This window comes from Fistularia commersonii, chromosome 9 (assembly GCF_037954325.1).
Source record: "Fistularia commersonii isolate RoL2024-O1a breed Wild chromosome 9, RoL_Fcom_v1.0, whole genome shotgun sequence".
Taxonomy (NCBI): Eukaryota; Metazoa; Chordata; class Actinopteri; order Syngnathiformes; family Fistulariidae; genus Fistularia; species Fistularia commersonii.
Window position 1 is genome coordinate 1,892,333 of NC_141292.1, and position 13,081 is coordinate 1,905,413.

The 13,081-nt window shown below is 47.8% G+C and overlaps 1 long non-coding RNA gene across 3 annotated transcripts in view; it reads left to right on the top strand.

Moving 5' to 3' along the window:
* Nucleotides 1-938: 938 nt before the first annotated feature.
* The window catches only part of LOC147230910 (uncharacterized), a 76,688-nt gene continuing 64,545 nt past the window's right edge, over nucleotides 939-13,081 (top strand). For all 3 annotated transcript variants that reach the window (XR_015106562.1, XR_015106561.1, XR_015106563.1), the window contains exon 1: nucleotides 939-1,199. This is a non-coding gene — a long non-coding RNA (uncharacterized LOC147230910). The remainder of the gene's footprint in view (nucleotides 1,200-13,081) is intronic.

Genomic DNA, 13,081 nt, shown 5'->3' on the forward strand with positions numbered 1-13,081 from the left:
GTTTGGTGTTAAATAGTCGACCAGCACCTGGCAGGAAGGACCTGCAGAATCTCTCCTTCGAACACTTTGGGTGTGAAGGAGATGGTATGCTAATGTTATGCTAACACTGGTTAGCCGTTAGCGTACTGCAGGGGTTGACCGCCACCCTTCTGGGCCCAATTATGTTTTGTGTTTCACCTCGCCATTACGCCCAAAGGCCTTTCCAGCACATGGTACAACTCCCATACCAAATCCTGCTTAACGGACACACACACACCTCCGTGTAGCGGTAGCGGCGGTAGCGGCGGCGTAGCATTGCACCTCCCGACTTAGATCCATTCTCACAAAGGGACGTGTCGGTGTTCGGCGGCTGCAAACTTTCATGAGCATTCCAGCAGCTGCTGCACAATAAATACACTCCATTGTGTGTGTGTGTGTGTGTGTGTACACTTGTGTGTGTGTGTGTGTGTCTCCCCTTTGTTGTTTTGTCCACACACACACGTTCCATGTGCAGACTATTGCTGTTATTATTATTATTATTATTGTTGTAATCACCCCTTACTTTCCCACGATTGACTTTCCTCACTTGCTGTGTGTGTGTGTATGCACGTGTGTGTGTGTGTGTGTGTGTGTGTGTGAGACCGTCAATCACAGCAGCCGTTCACGCTCCTTAACCTCCGTGTAGCTGCACAATGTTCTCCAGCGCCAGCCAACTTTTCTTTATAAATCCCCTCTGTGTCTGTACGTACGTGCACTATGAATATATGGACGGCGGCGGCGGCGGCGGCGGCGGGGGGGGGGGGGGGGTGAGTGATGACACTGGCGGTGTAATCCCGCCGACATCTGCTTTTAATCTGCAACATGAAAAAGACACTCCCGTGACCCCGTACCTGCCCCCCCCCCCCCCCCCCCCCACTCCTTTCCTTCATTTCAGCTGAAATCAAACGGCGGATCGGGTTACAATTTTTTTTTTTTTTTTAATTTTTTTTTTTGCAGGAAAAAATGTCAGGCGGGGTCAGGACTTTCCGTTTCCCCGTTGTGGAGGATTGCGGCGGCGGCGGCGGGAGTGGCACGCCGCAGGAGGATGCGAGCGACGGGAACACCTTAGCGGTTTGTTTGAACCGGCGAGCGGCGCCCGGCTGTAAATCGGCAGCCGAGTCCACCGGTTCGCAACCTTCCTCTCCTCCTTGATGTCCTCCGATCCCTCCGGCCTCCCCGGGGTACGTTTAGCCGGCGTACCTCTTCTCCGCCTCCTCCATTCGCCCGCCGCCGCCGCCGCCGTATGACATCCACGCACTCGCCTTGACCCGCGTTCTGCACGACCCCTGACTGTGGGCGCGCAGGCCGGGGTGGCGTGGGAGGACAAGGACACAGTGCAGAGATGCATTAGAGAAAATCACCCCGCTCCTCCTCCTCCTCCTCCTCCTCTTCCAGCCAACAATGGTTCTGGGAAGTAATGTATTTCCACCAGAGATCTGCGTTCTCTCTGTCTTCCTGTGAATGCATTTAAAATGCATTATGCTATAGGTCAGGCCCACAGGAAGGGGTTGAGTCTTCGCTGTTCATCCGATCTGGCGTGGGCTTTCGGTGCGATTTTGTTAAAATTAACAAAAAAAAAAAAAAAAAAAGGGTTTCACTTAAATAATGCACAATTACATATTTAGTACATATTTATTACACACTTATTACATACTTATTACACGTTTTTCCACTCCCCTTTTTTTTTTCTCGAAACGTGATGCCTTTCATTTTCATTTATTCATTTATTTTTTAGTGTTGACATTAATCATAACCCTGAATTTTTTTTATTTTTTTTTAAATTTAGAATTCTTTTATTCTTTTTTTTTTTTTTTTTTTTTTTTTTTTAATATAAATTCTCCAGCAAAAGCAGATGAAGCTCTTTGAGGGAAAAATAAACGCCGGCGGATCTCTCTGTTTGCTCAAGGCCTCAGCTTGCAGAGCCCATTTGCCTGTTTTGTTGCACACACACACACACACACACACACACACACACACACACACACACACACACACACACACACACACACACACATTTATTTTCCCCATCACCTCCAATATTCTCCTTCCTGATCCCTTCCTTCTCATTGAGGCCTGGTGGTGCGGCGCCGCTCATGTTGTGCATGTGTGTGCATGTATGTGCATGTGTGTGTGTGTGTCTGTGTGTGTGGGGGGGGAGCCGTGCACGTTCCCTCCGCCATGGGTCAGCGCTCGGGGTTGACGGGGGTGTGGTAAGGTGTAAATGCTACATGCGCTAAAGGTGTACAAAATGTCTCGGGTTCAGCCTTGAAAGGTATCCTGGGTAAAAGGTGAGGCTAATGGTGTCTGTGTGTGTGTGTGTGTGTGTGTGTGTGTGTGTGTGTGTGTGTGTGTGTGTGTGTGTGTGTGTGTGTGTGTGTGTGTGTTCGTGTGCGTGTGTGTCCAGAGTGAGTGACGACAGTAATTGGCAATAATTTTCCGAATAGAGACCGGTGACGCTAAGCTGTCAGCTAACAGTAGCCCATCCTGCTAAGCCCAGCTGTGCGTTGGTGACCAAACGTTAGCAAACATGGCTACATACATGTTCGGAAAACCCTACCTGAGCTCATCCGGCTAAGCTATTAGCTTGCACTACCTCACCTCTGGTAAGCTGTTAGCTTAGAGTACCTCACCCTGCAAAGTTATTAGCTTACAGTATCTCATCCAGCTAAGCCCAGCTGTGTATCAATGGCCCAATGTTAGCAAACATGGCCGCCGCTGCATGTGCATGTGACGGGATGTTCTGGACCTCGTGTCCAATCGGACACACGCGCCGATATGCGGGGAGTCTACCTTACCTTAGCTCATCCTGCTTAGCTATTAGCTTACAGTACCTCACCCCGCCAAGCTATTAGCTTACAGTAGCGCATCCTGCTAAGCTGATAAATGATTGGCGGCTGAATCGATTTTTACAGCCTGCACGGGGTTTATAAGGTAACCTGAGGGCGGACGCAATAAAGTGTCCTGAGCCGCGAGGGGACGCAGAGCGCTAACGTCACCGCCGCCGCCGCCGCTTCTCAAATGAAAGTGGCGTGTTTACAGGTCGGCTGAATATGTTTGATTAAACTCCCGGCTCTCCCCGGCGGGCGCTAGCGCTGACAAAATAGCTGTTTTAACGCCGGACTCCTAAACACACGTATACACAAATAAAGCCGCCGCCGCCGCCGCCGTCCTCCCTTCCCCAGCCGGGGGAAGTAATGAAAACAAATGGCAGAGTTCTATTCCCACCGGGGACCCGAGGAGGAACTTAGTCATCAAGCTAATTTTATTCTTGTCTGGCCCAGAGACTCCATTTCCTCTGGGTGTTTTTACAAACGCCGGGCTGCGCCACGCCATCGGCCAGTGATGGATATGAGGGCCTGATGGCCGGATGGCAGATGCCGGCCCTGTAACTCAAGCTCTAAACACTCGCTGATGACCCCTCTCGCAACCCCCCCCCCCCCCCTCCTTCTATATTCCTCACTCGACGCTGTGCATGCGTGCAAAACACACACAAAAAAAAAAAAACAACAGAAGTGGTTGTCGACAAATCACACGCGCGGCCGAAAAGCGTAACGGCCTCAGTTACAGCGGATCGGCCTCAAGCGGCCCGGCGGCGCGGTGGCGGCGGGTGTCGCGTTTCGGGCGGGTAAAGCGTCGCCGCGGAGAGGAAAAACTTAAAATGGCGTTCAGTGTTCTCCCGTGTCTGCGTGGGGGTTCCTCAGGGTTCCTCAGGCGGTCCAGACATTTTCAGGAGGTTCACTGGAGATGTGGGAATGAGATGTTTATATGACGTGTGAATGAGAGGGTGAATGGTTGCTTGTCCTTATATGAGGCGTGAATGAGTGAATCTCTAAACTAGAATACGACTTTACATAAAGTGTGAGTGAAAGGGTGAATAGCTGATGTGTCTATATGATATCTGAATGAATGAATGAGTGAGTGAATAGTTGTACTTCTGTAAATGACCTATGAATCAGATGATATTTGAATGAATAAGTGAATGGATGGATGAATGACTATATGATGTGAATGAACGAGTGAATGGTTGTAAGTTTATACAGCGATCCCTCGCTATAACGCGGTTTACTTTTCGCGGTTTCGCTACTTCACGGATTTGCATCGTGCGTCGTGTTCTGCATTCTGATTGGCTAAAAAGTCACTCCGCTTCTTCTCTACCTGTGCGTCAATAACGTTGCAGTTTAATATGTACACGTACGTAAAACGGCTTGGCAAATTTACATGGCGTACGTGCAAATTCTCTCGCATTTTCGAGTTTCTCTAAAACCCATAATGTTGACAAAACGCTCTGGAGCGACAAAAGGGCCCAAAAGTTAGCGGAAGATGCTATCTATGGCAGATAAAGTTAAACTTCTGGACATGCTAAGGGAAGCTAAAAGCTATGCGGCTGTAGGTCGGCATTACGGAATGAATGAATCTTCCGTTCGTTCCATAAAGAAGGAAGAAAAAAACATAAGGACGACAGCAGCGATGTATAATAGAATTGTATAGCAATTGTAAAACAAAATAAAGGTTTCTACTTCATGGATTTTGGCTATCACGGGTTCTTTTTGGAACGTAACCCCCGCGAAAAACAACGGTATAGTTTCTGCCCCCCAACAACCCCGAATGCAGAATTCGGGGTACAGATGCCGAATCGACGAATGAATGAATGAGCATTCTCGATCCGCCCCTTCCTCATGCTAACACCGGTGTCTGACCCTCACTTGGAATCATGGTACTTGATCCCTAATCTCAGATTGTCGCCGGAGTTGTGCTTTAAGGAAGTGTGTGTGTGGTGGTGGTGGTGGTGGTGGTGGGGTCACGTCACGATGCCTCAGCGCGTTAGCCGGATTAGCGGGATCGGTATTACTTCTTCCCCTCGTGGCTCGCATCGGAGTCCCGTATCTGCACAGATGGGGCGCCGGGGACACTGGGGAAAAAGCGGCGAGGAAAAGCCACATGGCCTCTCGTTTCAAGCCCTTCGCCGCCAGCCCTCGTCCCGGCGCACCCTGCATGGATTATTCAGTGACTCTACCCTTTTAGTAGCGTCGGTGGCCCCCGCAACGACGCAAAAGAACCTTATTCTTGTTGATTTGTTGGTGCGCGACAACTTCCAGGAGAGAAGGGAAACATTAAAAAGCAATTAATACGCGGGAGTGCGAAGGAAAAATGGAGTCGCCCGGGTCTCCGGTGGGACCGCCGCCATCCGCGGCGTGACCTGAAAACGCAGCGAAACACGGGAAAGATGGCTTTTAGTGTGACTTCTGCTCATCCTGGCGGACGGGTGACTGACGGGAAGGGAGCAGGGGGGTAAACAAAGGCTGTTTATGATCAGCATAATCAATGTGACATTAGCACAGGAACATAATGCGCCGGAGTTAGCGAGTGGGGGCTAAAACGCGAGACGCTCTTTTTCTTCTTCTTCCTCTGCTTTTTTTTTTTTTCTGTGAGAGAGAAATATTTCTTGGGCTTTTACCACCCGTCAAAGAAGCCCTAACATCATGGCGTGCTATCAGCGGCGCCCGCTTTAAAAGCAATCAAGTATACATTTAAATATCCAGCTGACAGGTCCGGCGCAGGGCTCTCTGCGCGGAGACGAGCGCGGCGCTCCTTCCGCCGCCGCCGCGTTCAAGTGCTCGCCACAAGTCATCATAAAACAAGAGCGGCCGGCTCGAGATTAAAGGTATCTCACATTACTTGAGTGGAGCCGACATGAAACGGTAGATAAAGTAGAATTATGCTTCCTGTAAAAAGCCGGCGAGCATCTTTACCTTTATTAGGGTTGTTTGTGCGGCGCAGCCCTCGGCTAGCTTGACCCTTTATCTTAGCCGCTCAAAGGGGACTTATGGGAAATTTACCGGCTTTCAACACATGCACAATGGCTGAGTGCCAAGGCCGACGAGTGGCGCCGGGAGGACGCCGCGTTCTCCTCGCCGTCCGGCGTCGGCGTTCAAAGGCATTATTTATGGCAATAGTCCCGGACTGTTCCTTTTCTACCGTGAAATAACCCGGATCGCCGCTAACTCTTCCGCCGATGCGCGCTAGCCGAGGTGTTTCGGGATTCAAGTTTTTTTGTCGGACGCTCGTTTGTTCGCCGGCCATTCATCCGCCTCAAGGCTAAGCAGAAGAGCAGGGCATCACTTCTAGTGGGAGCCACTCAAACCCGGCACACTTCTGCCACAATAAAGGAAAGAGGAAATCAATTTCGGTTGTGTGTTTCTCCTCGGCAGACGTGGAGTGTTTGACAACAACCAAGGCTAACGTGCTCGGCGACAATGGCGGCCAGAAAGGGAAAAAGGGGGAAGAAGGAGTACCAATTGCGAGAGATGAAGAATGGGGTAACCTTGTTCTGAATTCCATGGAAACGGGGCACGTGGCGCAGACACTGTGAATACCCCCCGCTCCCAAAAAAACAGCTCAACGCAAAAATTGGCAAGCCGACGAAGAAGACGATCAATTCGGCGCAGCACAAATGCTCGGTCTTTATTGTTGCACAATCGTGTCACCAAGTGAACACTGATGCCGCGATGCCCTGCCATTGTGCCTTGCAGGGAGCCACTCCAAGCATACATAGTTTGCCCCTTCTGGCTCCGCAGTGTTTGCCGTGTTGCGGCGAAACCTGGTCTGGAACCCCTTCTGTCAAGCGGAAGGCCCCGTTGCGGGGTTCGCTTTGAAGAACTACCATGTATGCTCTTGGGAGGTCACGGTATCACCGCGGGAGGTCACGGCGAGGAAGCGGTTCCCCCGTTCTGCCGCGCGAGTTCGCCTCTTTCGGAAGGTGGAGAAGATCCAGATAGGGAAGAAGTGGGAGGGGTAAAGCTGTGGAGGGTAGACAGACGGCACCAGGCGGAGCTGAATCAATTAAGGCACAACAAATCAAGAATTCATGCGAGCTGAAAGTGACAAATATTGGCTGAGGCGGTCGGAGCTGTCAGGGCCCTGACGGAGATTATCCCTCATCTGCAGCAGCGATAGCATTGTCTCCGTCACCACCAGCGGCACCCTCTCCGAGGACTGGAGATGTACACTAGGAAACAATTGAAGAACCCATTGTCTACAATCATACAAACATCCAGGTGGACTTTTACAAGGAGGCGTTCCCGCCTCCGCCGATCCCTGGTCGAGTTTTTACTTTTGGGACTCACGCAGAGAGAACATTTAATATCGTTGGCGGACCGTTTTTTCACAGTTAGGCCTTCAGGAGGACTCCATTTATCAATCCAATTGTCAATCACCTTTTTATGACTAAAAAGAAAGCATCTTGTAATGCAGTTAGCAGGCTGGAAGTTGTGGACAAATCCTTTTCCTTGCTGTAACAGGCCTGCTAGCTTCTGAACTGTTCACCCTTTCTTTACGATGCCCAGCTTTTCTTTAAAAGTCTGTCTTGCAAACGGCTTTGACAACAATCTGAAACCGCATTGATTTTTTTCTCTTTCTTCAGCCGTCATGGGTTGACAAATTAGCAATTGTATCAACACAACTATATTTGTGTTTGTGTAGCCTGCTAGCTCTGGCTAGCACATTCTCTGACTATCTAATCTATCTAAGGGCAGGTGACATGCTAACCTTGCCGTACCCTTCTAGAAGGCTTCTAGAATTCTGGCCTCTTGAAGGCCTTGCTGCAGCAACTCCAAATCTGATTGTTTGAAGCAACGGTATGATCATTTTTTGCTACAGCGCCTGCGAATCAGATTCTGCAGGCCTCCAGGCAGATTTCACTCTGCCTGGCAACAAATATTGGCTGACGTGTGATTGGTTAAATGCTTTGATATGAAAATATCTGTCTGGAAGTGGCTCAGCCAGGAAGCGGACAGACTATTTGGAACTATTTAATAAGTATTCATGGACAAAATATAAGAAAAGTCAGTCTGTGATTCAGATATTTTTTAGGCCAGCAGTGAAGGCCTTGCAGGCCCTGACGGCCCACAATATTGTAAATGATACAAAGAAGGTGAGAAGGTAGGCTGGTTGAAGACCCAGAATAGTCCTCTAAGTAAATCCCCACCAATACTTTAGGCTACATGTGGACGATGAAGACCATCTTACGCGTTTATGGAGTTCCAAGTGACGAGTTGGTGGTGAGCCTCAGTTTCAGCCTGTTCACCAGCTGATGAACACCAAGTAGATCCCGGCTCAGCTGGGGAACCTGGGATGCGACAGCTGGGAGCAGACACTGTGGAATCTAATACGCCATATAATACAACTGGCAACACGTTAGACTCCACCCCCTCCCTCAAATCCCATATCAGTTCCATCTCCAGGACTTCGTTCTTCCACCTACGAAGCATCGCCCGTCTTTGTGCCTCCGCCGTAACTTACTAACTTGACTACCGCGGCAACATCTTCTATGGCCGCCCCTCCGTCGGCGTCCAAAAACGTCGCTATTTCTAAAACTTGCCCAGAGACCCCATCCTCCAACAGCTCCCCCATCATGTACCCCTCCTTGTCAGCCGAAAGGCCATGAAGAACCTTTTCCCCCTCCCACACATCCATTGTCCATCTTGCCAACTTCCATCTCCAACCTCCCTCACCACCAGAACCACGGGGGCACCGAGCCTTTGCCGCCGCTGCTTTGCACCCTTGGACTCATTGGCCACCTTACAAGCACCAATGTTGGCCTGTATTTCACTGTAAGGCCTCTTTGTACCAAACAAGTGCTCTATAAATCCAATGTTTTATTACTAATCATTATGAATTGGGCAGGTGCCTGGGATGGGAGGGCCGTATAGGACATAACAGTGTCGTCAGCATAAAGATAAAATGGTCAATATTGTTGATGTACGGGATCAAAAGGAGTGGCCCAAGGATGGACCCATGAGGTACTACCGGTATTACCGTCAATTTGGGACTTTTGAGCGCACCAAAAAAATAGACATACCGTCATTTCTGGACTATTGGGCGCACCTGAATATAAGCCGCACCGGCTAAAAATAACTACATAAATATGTGTGTACATATAGAAGCTGCATTTGTCTAAAAGCTGCAGGTGTCCATATTGTAACATGAGATTTTTACACAAACTTTTAATTAAATACAAACCAGCAACATCCCCAAATACGTACTGGGAGTGCTTTTTCCCCGAACAGCGCCGGGAACATGGCTGATGAAAAAGATAAATAATAGATAACACAAGGAAAAGTCCATCCATTTTCTATCACCGCTTTGTCCTACTCCAGCTGATCAATATCTTGGTCTTCCTCCCGCAAACTTAAATTGTTAAAATCGTCGTCTTCGGTGTCGGAATTGAACGCCCTCAGAAGTAATTTCACAGTAATTTCATCGGTCTGATCCGATGAGGCTAAATATTGTGCCGGCGTGAAGCTTGTTAGCCCAAAAAAAATCCCCAAATTAACTGCATTGTTGTTTAAGCCGCAGTGTTCAAGATGCGAGAAAAAAGTGGTGGCTTATAGTCCAGAAATTATGGTCAATAAGCTGCAAATGGTCAAGTTTGTAAAGTGAGACTTTACACAGAAAGGTTTTTTTCAGCTTTTAATTACATACGTACCATAAATGCATTTTTCTGAGCAGTGCCTGTCCGTAACACGTCTGGTTAAAAAAAAAAAAAACAGAAAAATAAAAACAAAAATATGTATCCGTTACTATGTCATCTCATTATATTTGCTACATGTACCTGTCATATTGATGTAGAGAAAAAAATAAATAAAAAAATTCAGTTGAAAATGGTGCGGCGAAGTACTTCATTTGGAGTACTGGAACTTAAAAAAAACATTCCAAAAATCCCCAAATGAAAAATACAGTAGCCTTGCAGGAAAAACCATTGGCCGCTCAAGTCGTCTTCTCCAGTGTCCGTCAAGCACTTCTTAGTCTCTGTTTCGGGTGAGGCTTCTGCGCCGAAATGTTAAATTTCTAAACATTCGAAGCACGTTGAGCCGGCAAAAATCCTCGAATTAGATAAGATAAGATAAGATAAGATAAGAACAACTTTATTAATCCCGAAGGAAATTGTTGTGCCAGAGTTACAGAAAATATAACAGTAATAAATCATAAAAGAAAAGGCAGAATTAGAAATAAAATAAACTATGAAGTGTCTCAGTGAAACTATAAAGTGTCTTAGTAAACAAGTGATAGAACTATAAGTGTCTTGGTAACAAGTGAGGTAAGGAGTGCACAATAGTATGATAAAGGAAAAATTGTAGTGTAGCTGTTATGAAATGAAATGAAAATTGCTCAAATTGTGTGAGAAAAGCAGCGGCTAAAAGCAGCGGCTAATAGTCCGGAAAAAGCGGTACCTTAAGACACCCGGGCGGAGTCGTCATTGTACTTGTGTTTGAGTCGCACCTCGCCGACGATGCTACCTTTAGCGCGCCAGCTAAGCTCGGGCTGGGAGTATCAAGGGTTCCCGCTCCCTTCCACTCCCCACGCTTCTCGCCTTTCTCCTCCAGGTCATCCCGGAGTCATCAGCTGGCCTGCGCATATGTCTGACATCTTTGTCCGTCTGCCTCTTCCTCCTCTTGGCCTCCCCTTCCCCACCAGAGCAAAGGCCGCCGGTGTCGCCGCCCCGGCCGCTAGCGTCGGCCGCGGCCCGAGTAAACATGTAGCGACCACTTGATATGTTTGCGCCGGGATTTCGGGGATGAGCATTACCGTGTTTTGAGAGCGGAACATCTGGCGGGGGGAAAAGGTTACAGTATAGGGATACCACCCGAGCCAGAGCCCTGTGTAGAATTCCTTCCATCAGATAAATCAAGCCAGCGAGTCGCTGCGAAGGGAGGGGAGGGGGAGGGAGGTTAACTCAATCCTGCCTCGGAGGGAGCGCAGCGCTTCTAGAAGACGAGCCGCTGTAAAATGTCCTTTAATTCCCTTCGAGGGTTCGGCTACGCTTTCGGTTTGTCGCCTGTGCCGGTTCCGGAGGGTCACCGTTAGCTGGTTAGCGCTTAGGCTACACCTGGAGAAGGTCCCCGGTTCAACTCCGACAGGAATTTGCGCGTGGAGTTCTCCATGTTCTCAAAAGTGTCCTAAAATGCAGAAATGTGTGAAGGAGAATGAATGACTGTACGTCTATCACTAGTGAATGGGTGAATTTCCAAATGTCCGAATGGCTGTACATGTAAATCTGACTTATGGATGCGAGGGTGAACGGTCGTATGCCTCTGAATGACAATAATTTTTCATAGGTCTTTGTATGACTCGTGAATGAGAGGGTGAATGGCTGTTTATCTATATTTGACTTGTGAATTCCCAAATGTCTGAGTGAGAGGGTGAATGGCTGTACATGTAAATCTGACTTATGCATGCAAGGGTGAACAGTTGTATGCCCTGTATGACTTGTGAATGGGTGAATTTTTCAGAGGTCTTTGTATGACTCGTGAATGAGAGGGTGAACGGCTGTTTATCTATATTTGACTTGTGAATCTAAACCAGAGGTCGGCAACCCGCGGCTCTTTCGTCTTTACACTGCGGCTCCGAGTGGCTCGGGAAAATAAATGATAAATATTTAATTGAAGTGTATTTCATTTGTGTTAATTCCTTTTTTTAACTTTTAGTTCAAAAGTTGGAGGATTATTGTGATCTTGAAATATTAAATAAAAGTATATTCATTATTTTTCGACGCTCAAAATAACATCACACTCGCGGAAGCCGGTAAAGTCCCGATTTGGAGATGCTGTGCGCAGAAGTTCAGGAGCAGAAGTCCCATAAACCAGAGAAAAGAAATATTTTTGAAGATATTTTGCAAATACTCATTTTTTATTGTTTACTGACACAGTGATTTTTTTCCCGATTTATTTTTAAAATTCAGGTCAAGGCTCCGCTACACGCTCTGAAAGCCCAAAATGAGTTCATTACATAAATAAAATTTAATTTTCTCCGGGTGAATTTCAGAAGCAACACACTTGTTTATACAAAGTGTAAAGGTAATAAAAAGCAATATATACAGTGGTACCTTTATTTTAGACGTCAAAAAGTAATTGCGGCTCCCAGTGTTTTCTTTTCCGAGGAAACCGGGTCCAAATGGCTCTTTGGGTGTTAAAGGTTGCCGACCCCTGGTCTAATGTCACTATAGCCTTAATAACAGGTGAACGGCTGAATGTTTATACATGAATCGTCATTTGTCAATAAGACTCGGGCGGTAGAGGGTGAATCTCTGTACGTCTATATTTGAGCTGTGAATGCGTAAAATTGTCAAATATCCTGAGTGAGAGGGTGAATGGCTGCACGTCTCCGTATGTGACGGAGCTGTAATGAATGAATAAACCAACAAATTCCTTCATTTAGGAGTGAATCTTCTTAAAATTCAACCCACCGACTTTAGGTTCCACCTCCACCTGCAGCCTTCCTCCGCCCCGCGCTTATTGTATCTTCATTTTTATTTATTCATCCATTTGTTTGCTGACACCGACAAACGCCGGCCGTCGTCACATCTGCGCGCCCGCCCTCCCCCTCGGCGGCGGCGGCGGCGGCGGCGGCGAGGCAGGGATGAGTAAAGCACATGTCAAGAGATGTAAAGCTTTGGGTGGGTGGCCGAGGAGATGAAGCTGTCAGAGGAAATGCTGTCAGCGCCAACACCCAAGTATCAAGGGCATCTATGTGTCTCCTCCGACTCCACGCCTGTCCTCTGTTGCCTTGCTTAATTACACCGCCTGCGCGCCGCTACCGCTATTGTCAGGGGTTTGACGTGGCTGCACTGCTGGCGTGCGGCGAGCTAACTCCTGACACACTGCCCTGCAGACTGCCAGGCCTGATGCGGCGGCGGCGGCGGCGGCGATGGCAGGGGTAAGAGAGCGGGTCATGTGGTATCTTAAGGGTTAAACTCCCTTTCCTTTCCTTTCAAAGCCGGAGTCTAAATCGTCTGCTCGGAGGAGCCGGTCGCTAGTTTCTTGATCGTGTCAATGCTAAACATGTATATGTATAAACAGGACTGTCTCCGAAAATTAGAATATTGTGATAAAGTTCTTTATCTTCTGGAATGCAATTACCAAAACAAAAATGTCATACATTCTGGATTCATTACAAATCAACTGAAATAATGCAAGCCTTTTATTATTTTAATATTGCTGGTTATGGCTTACATCTTTAGAAAACTCAAAAATCCCATCTCAAAATATTAGAATATCATGAAAAAGTA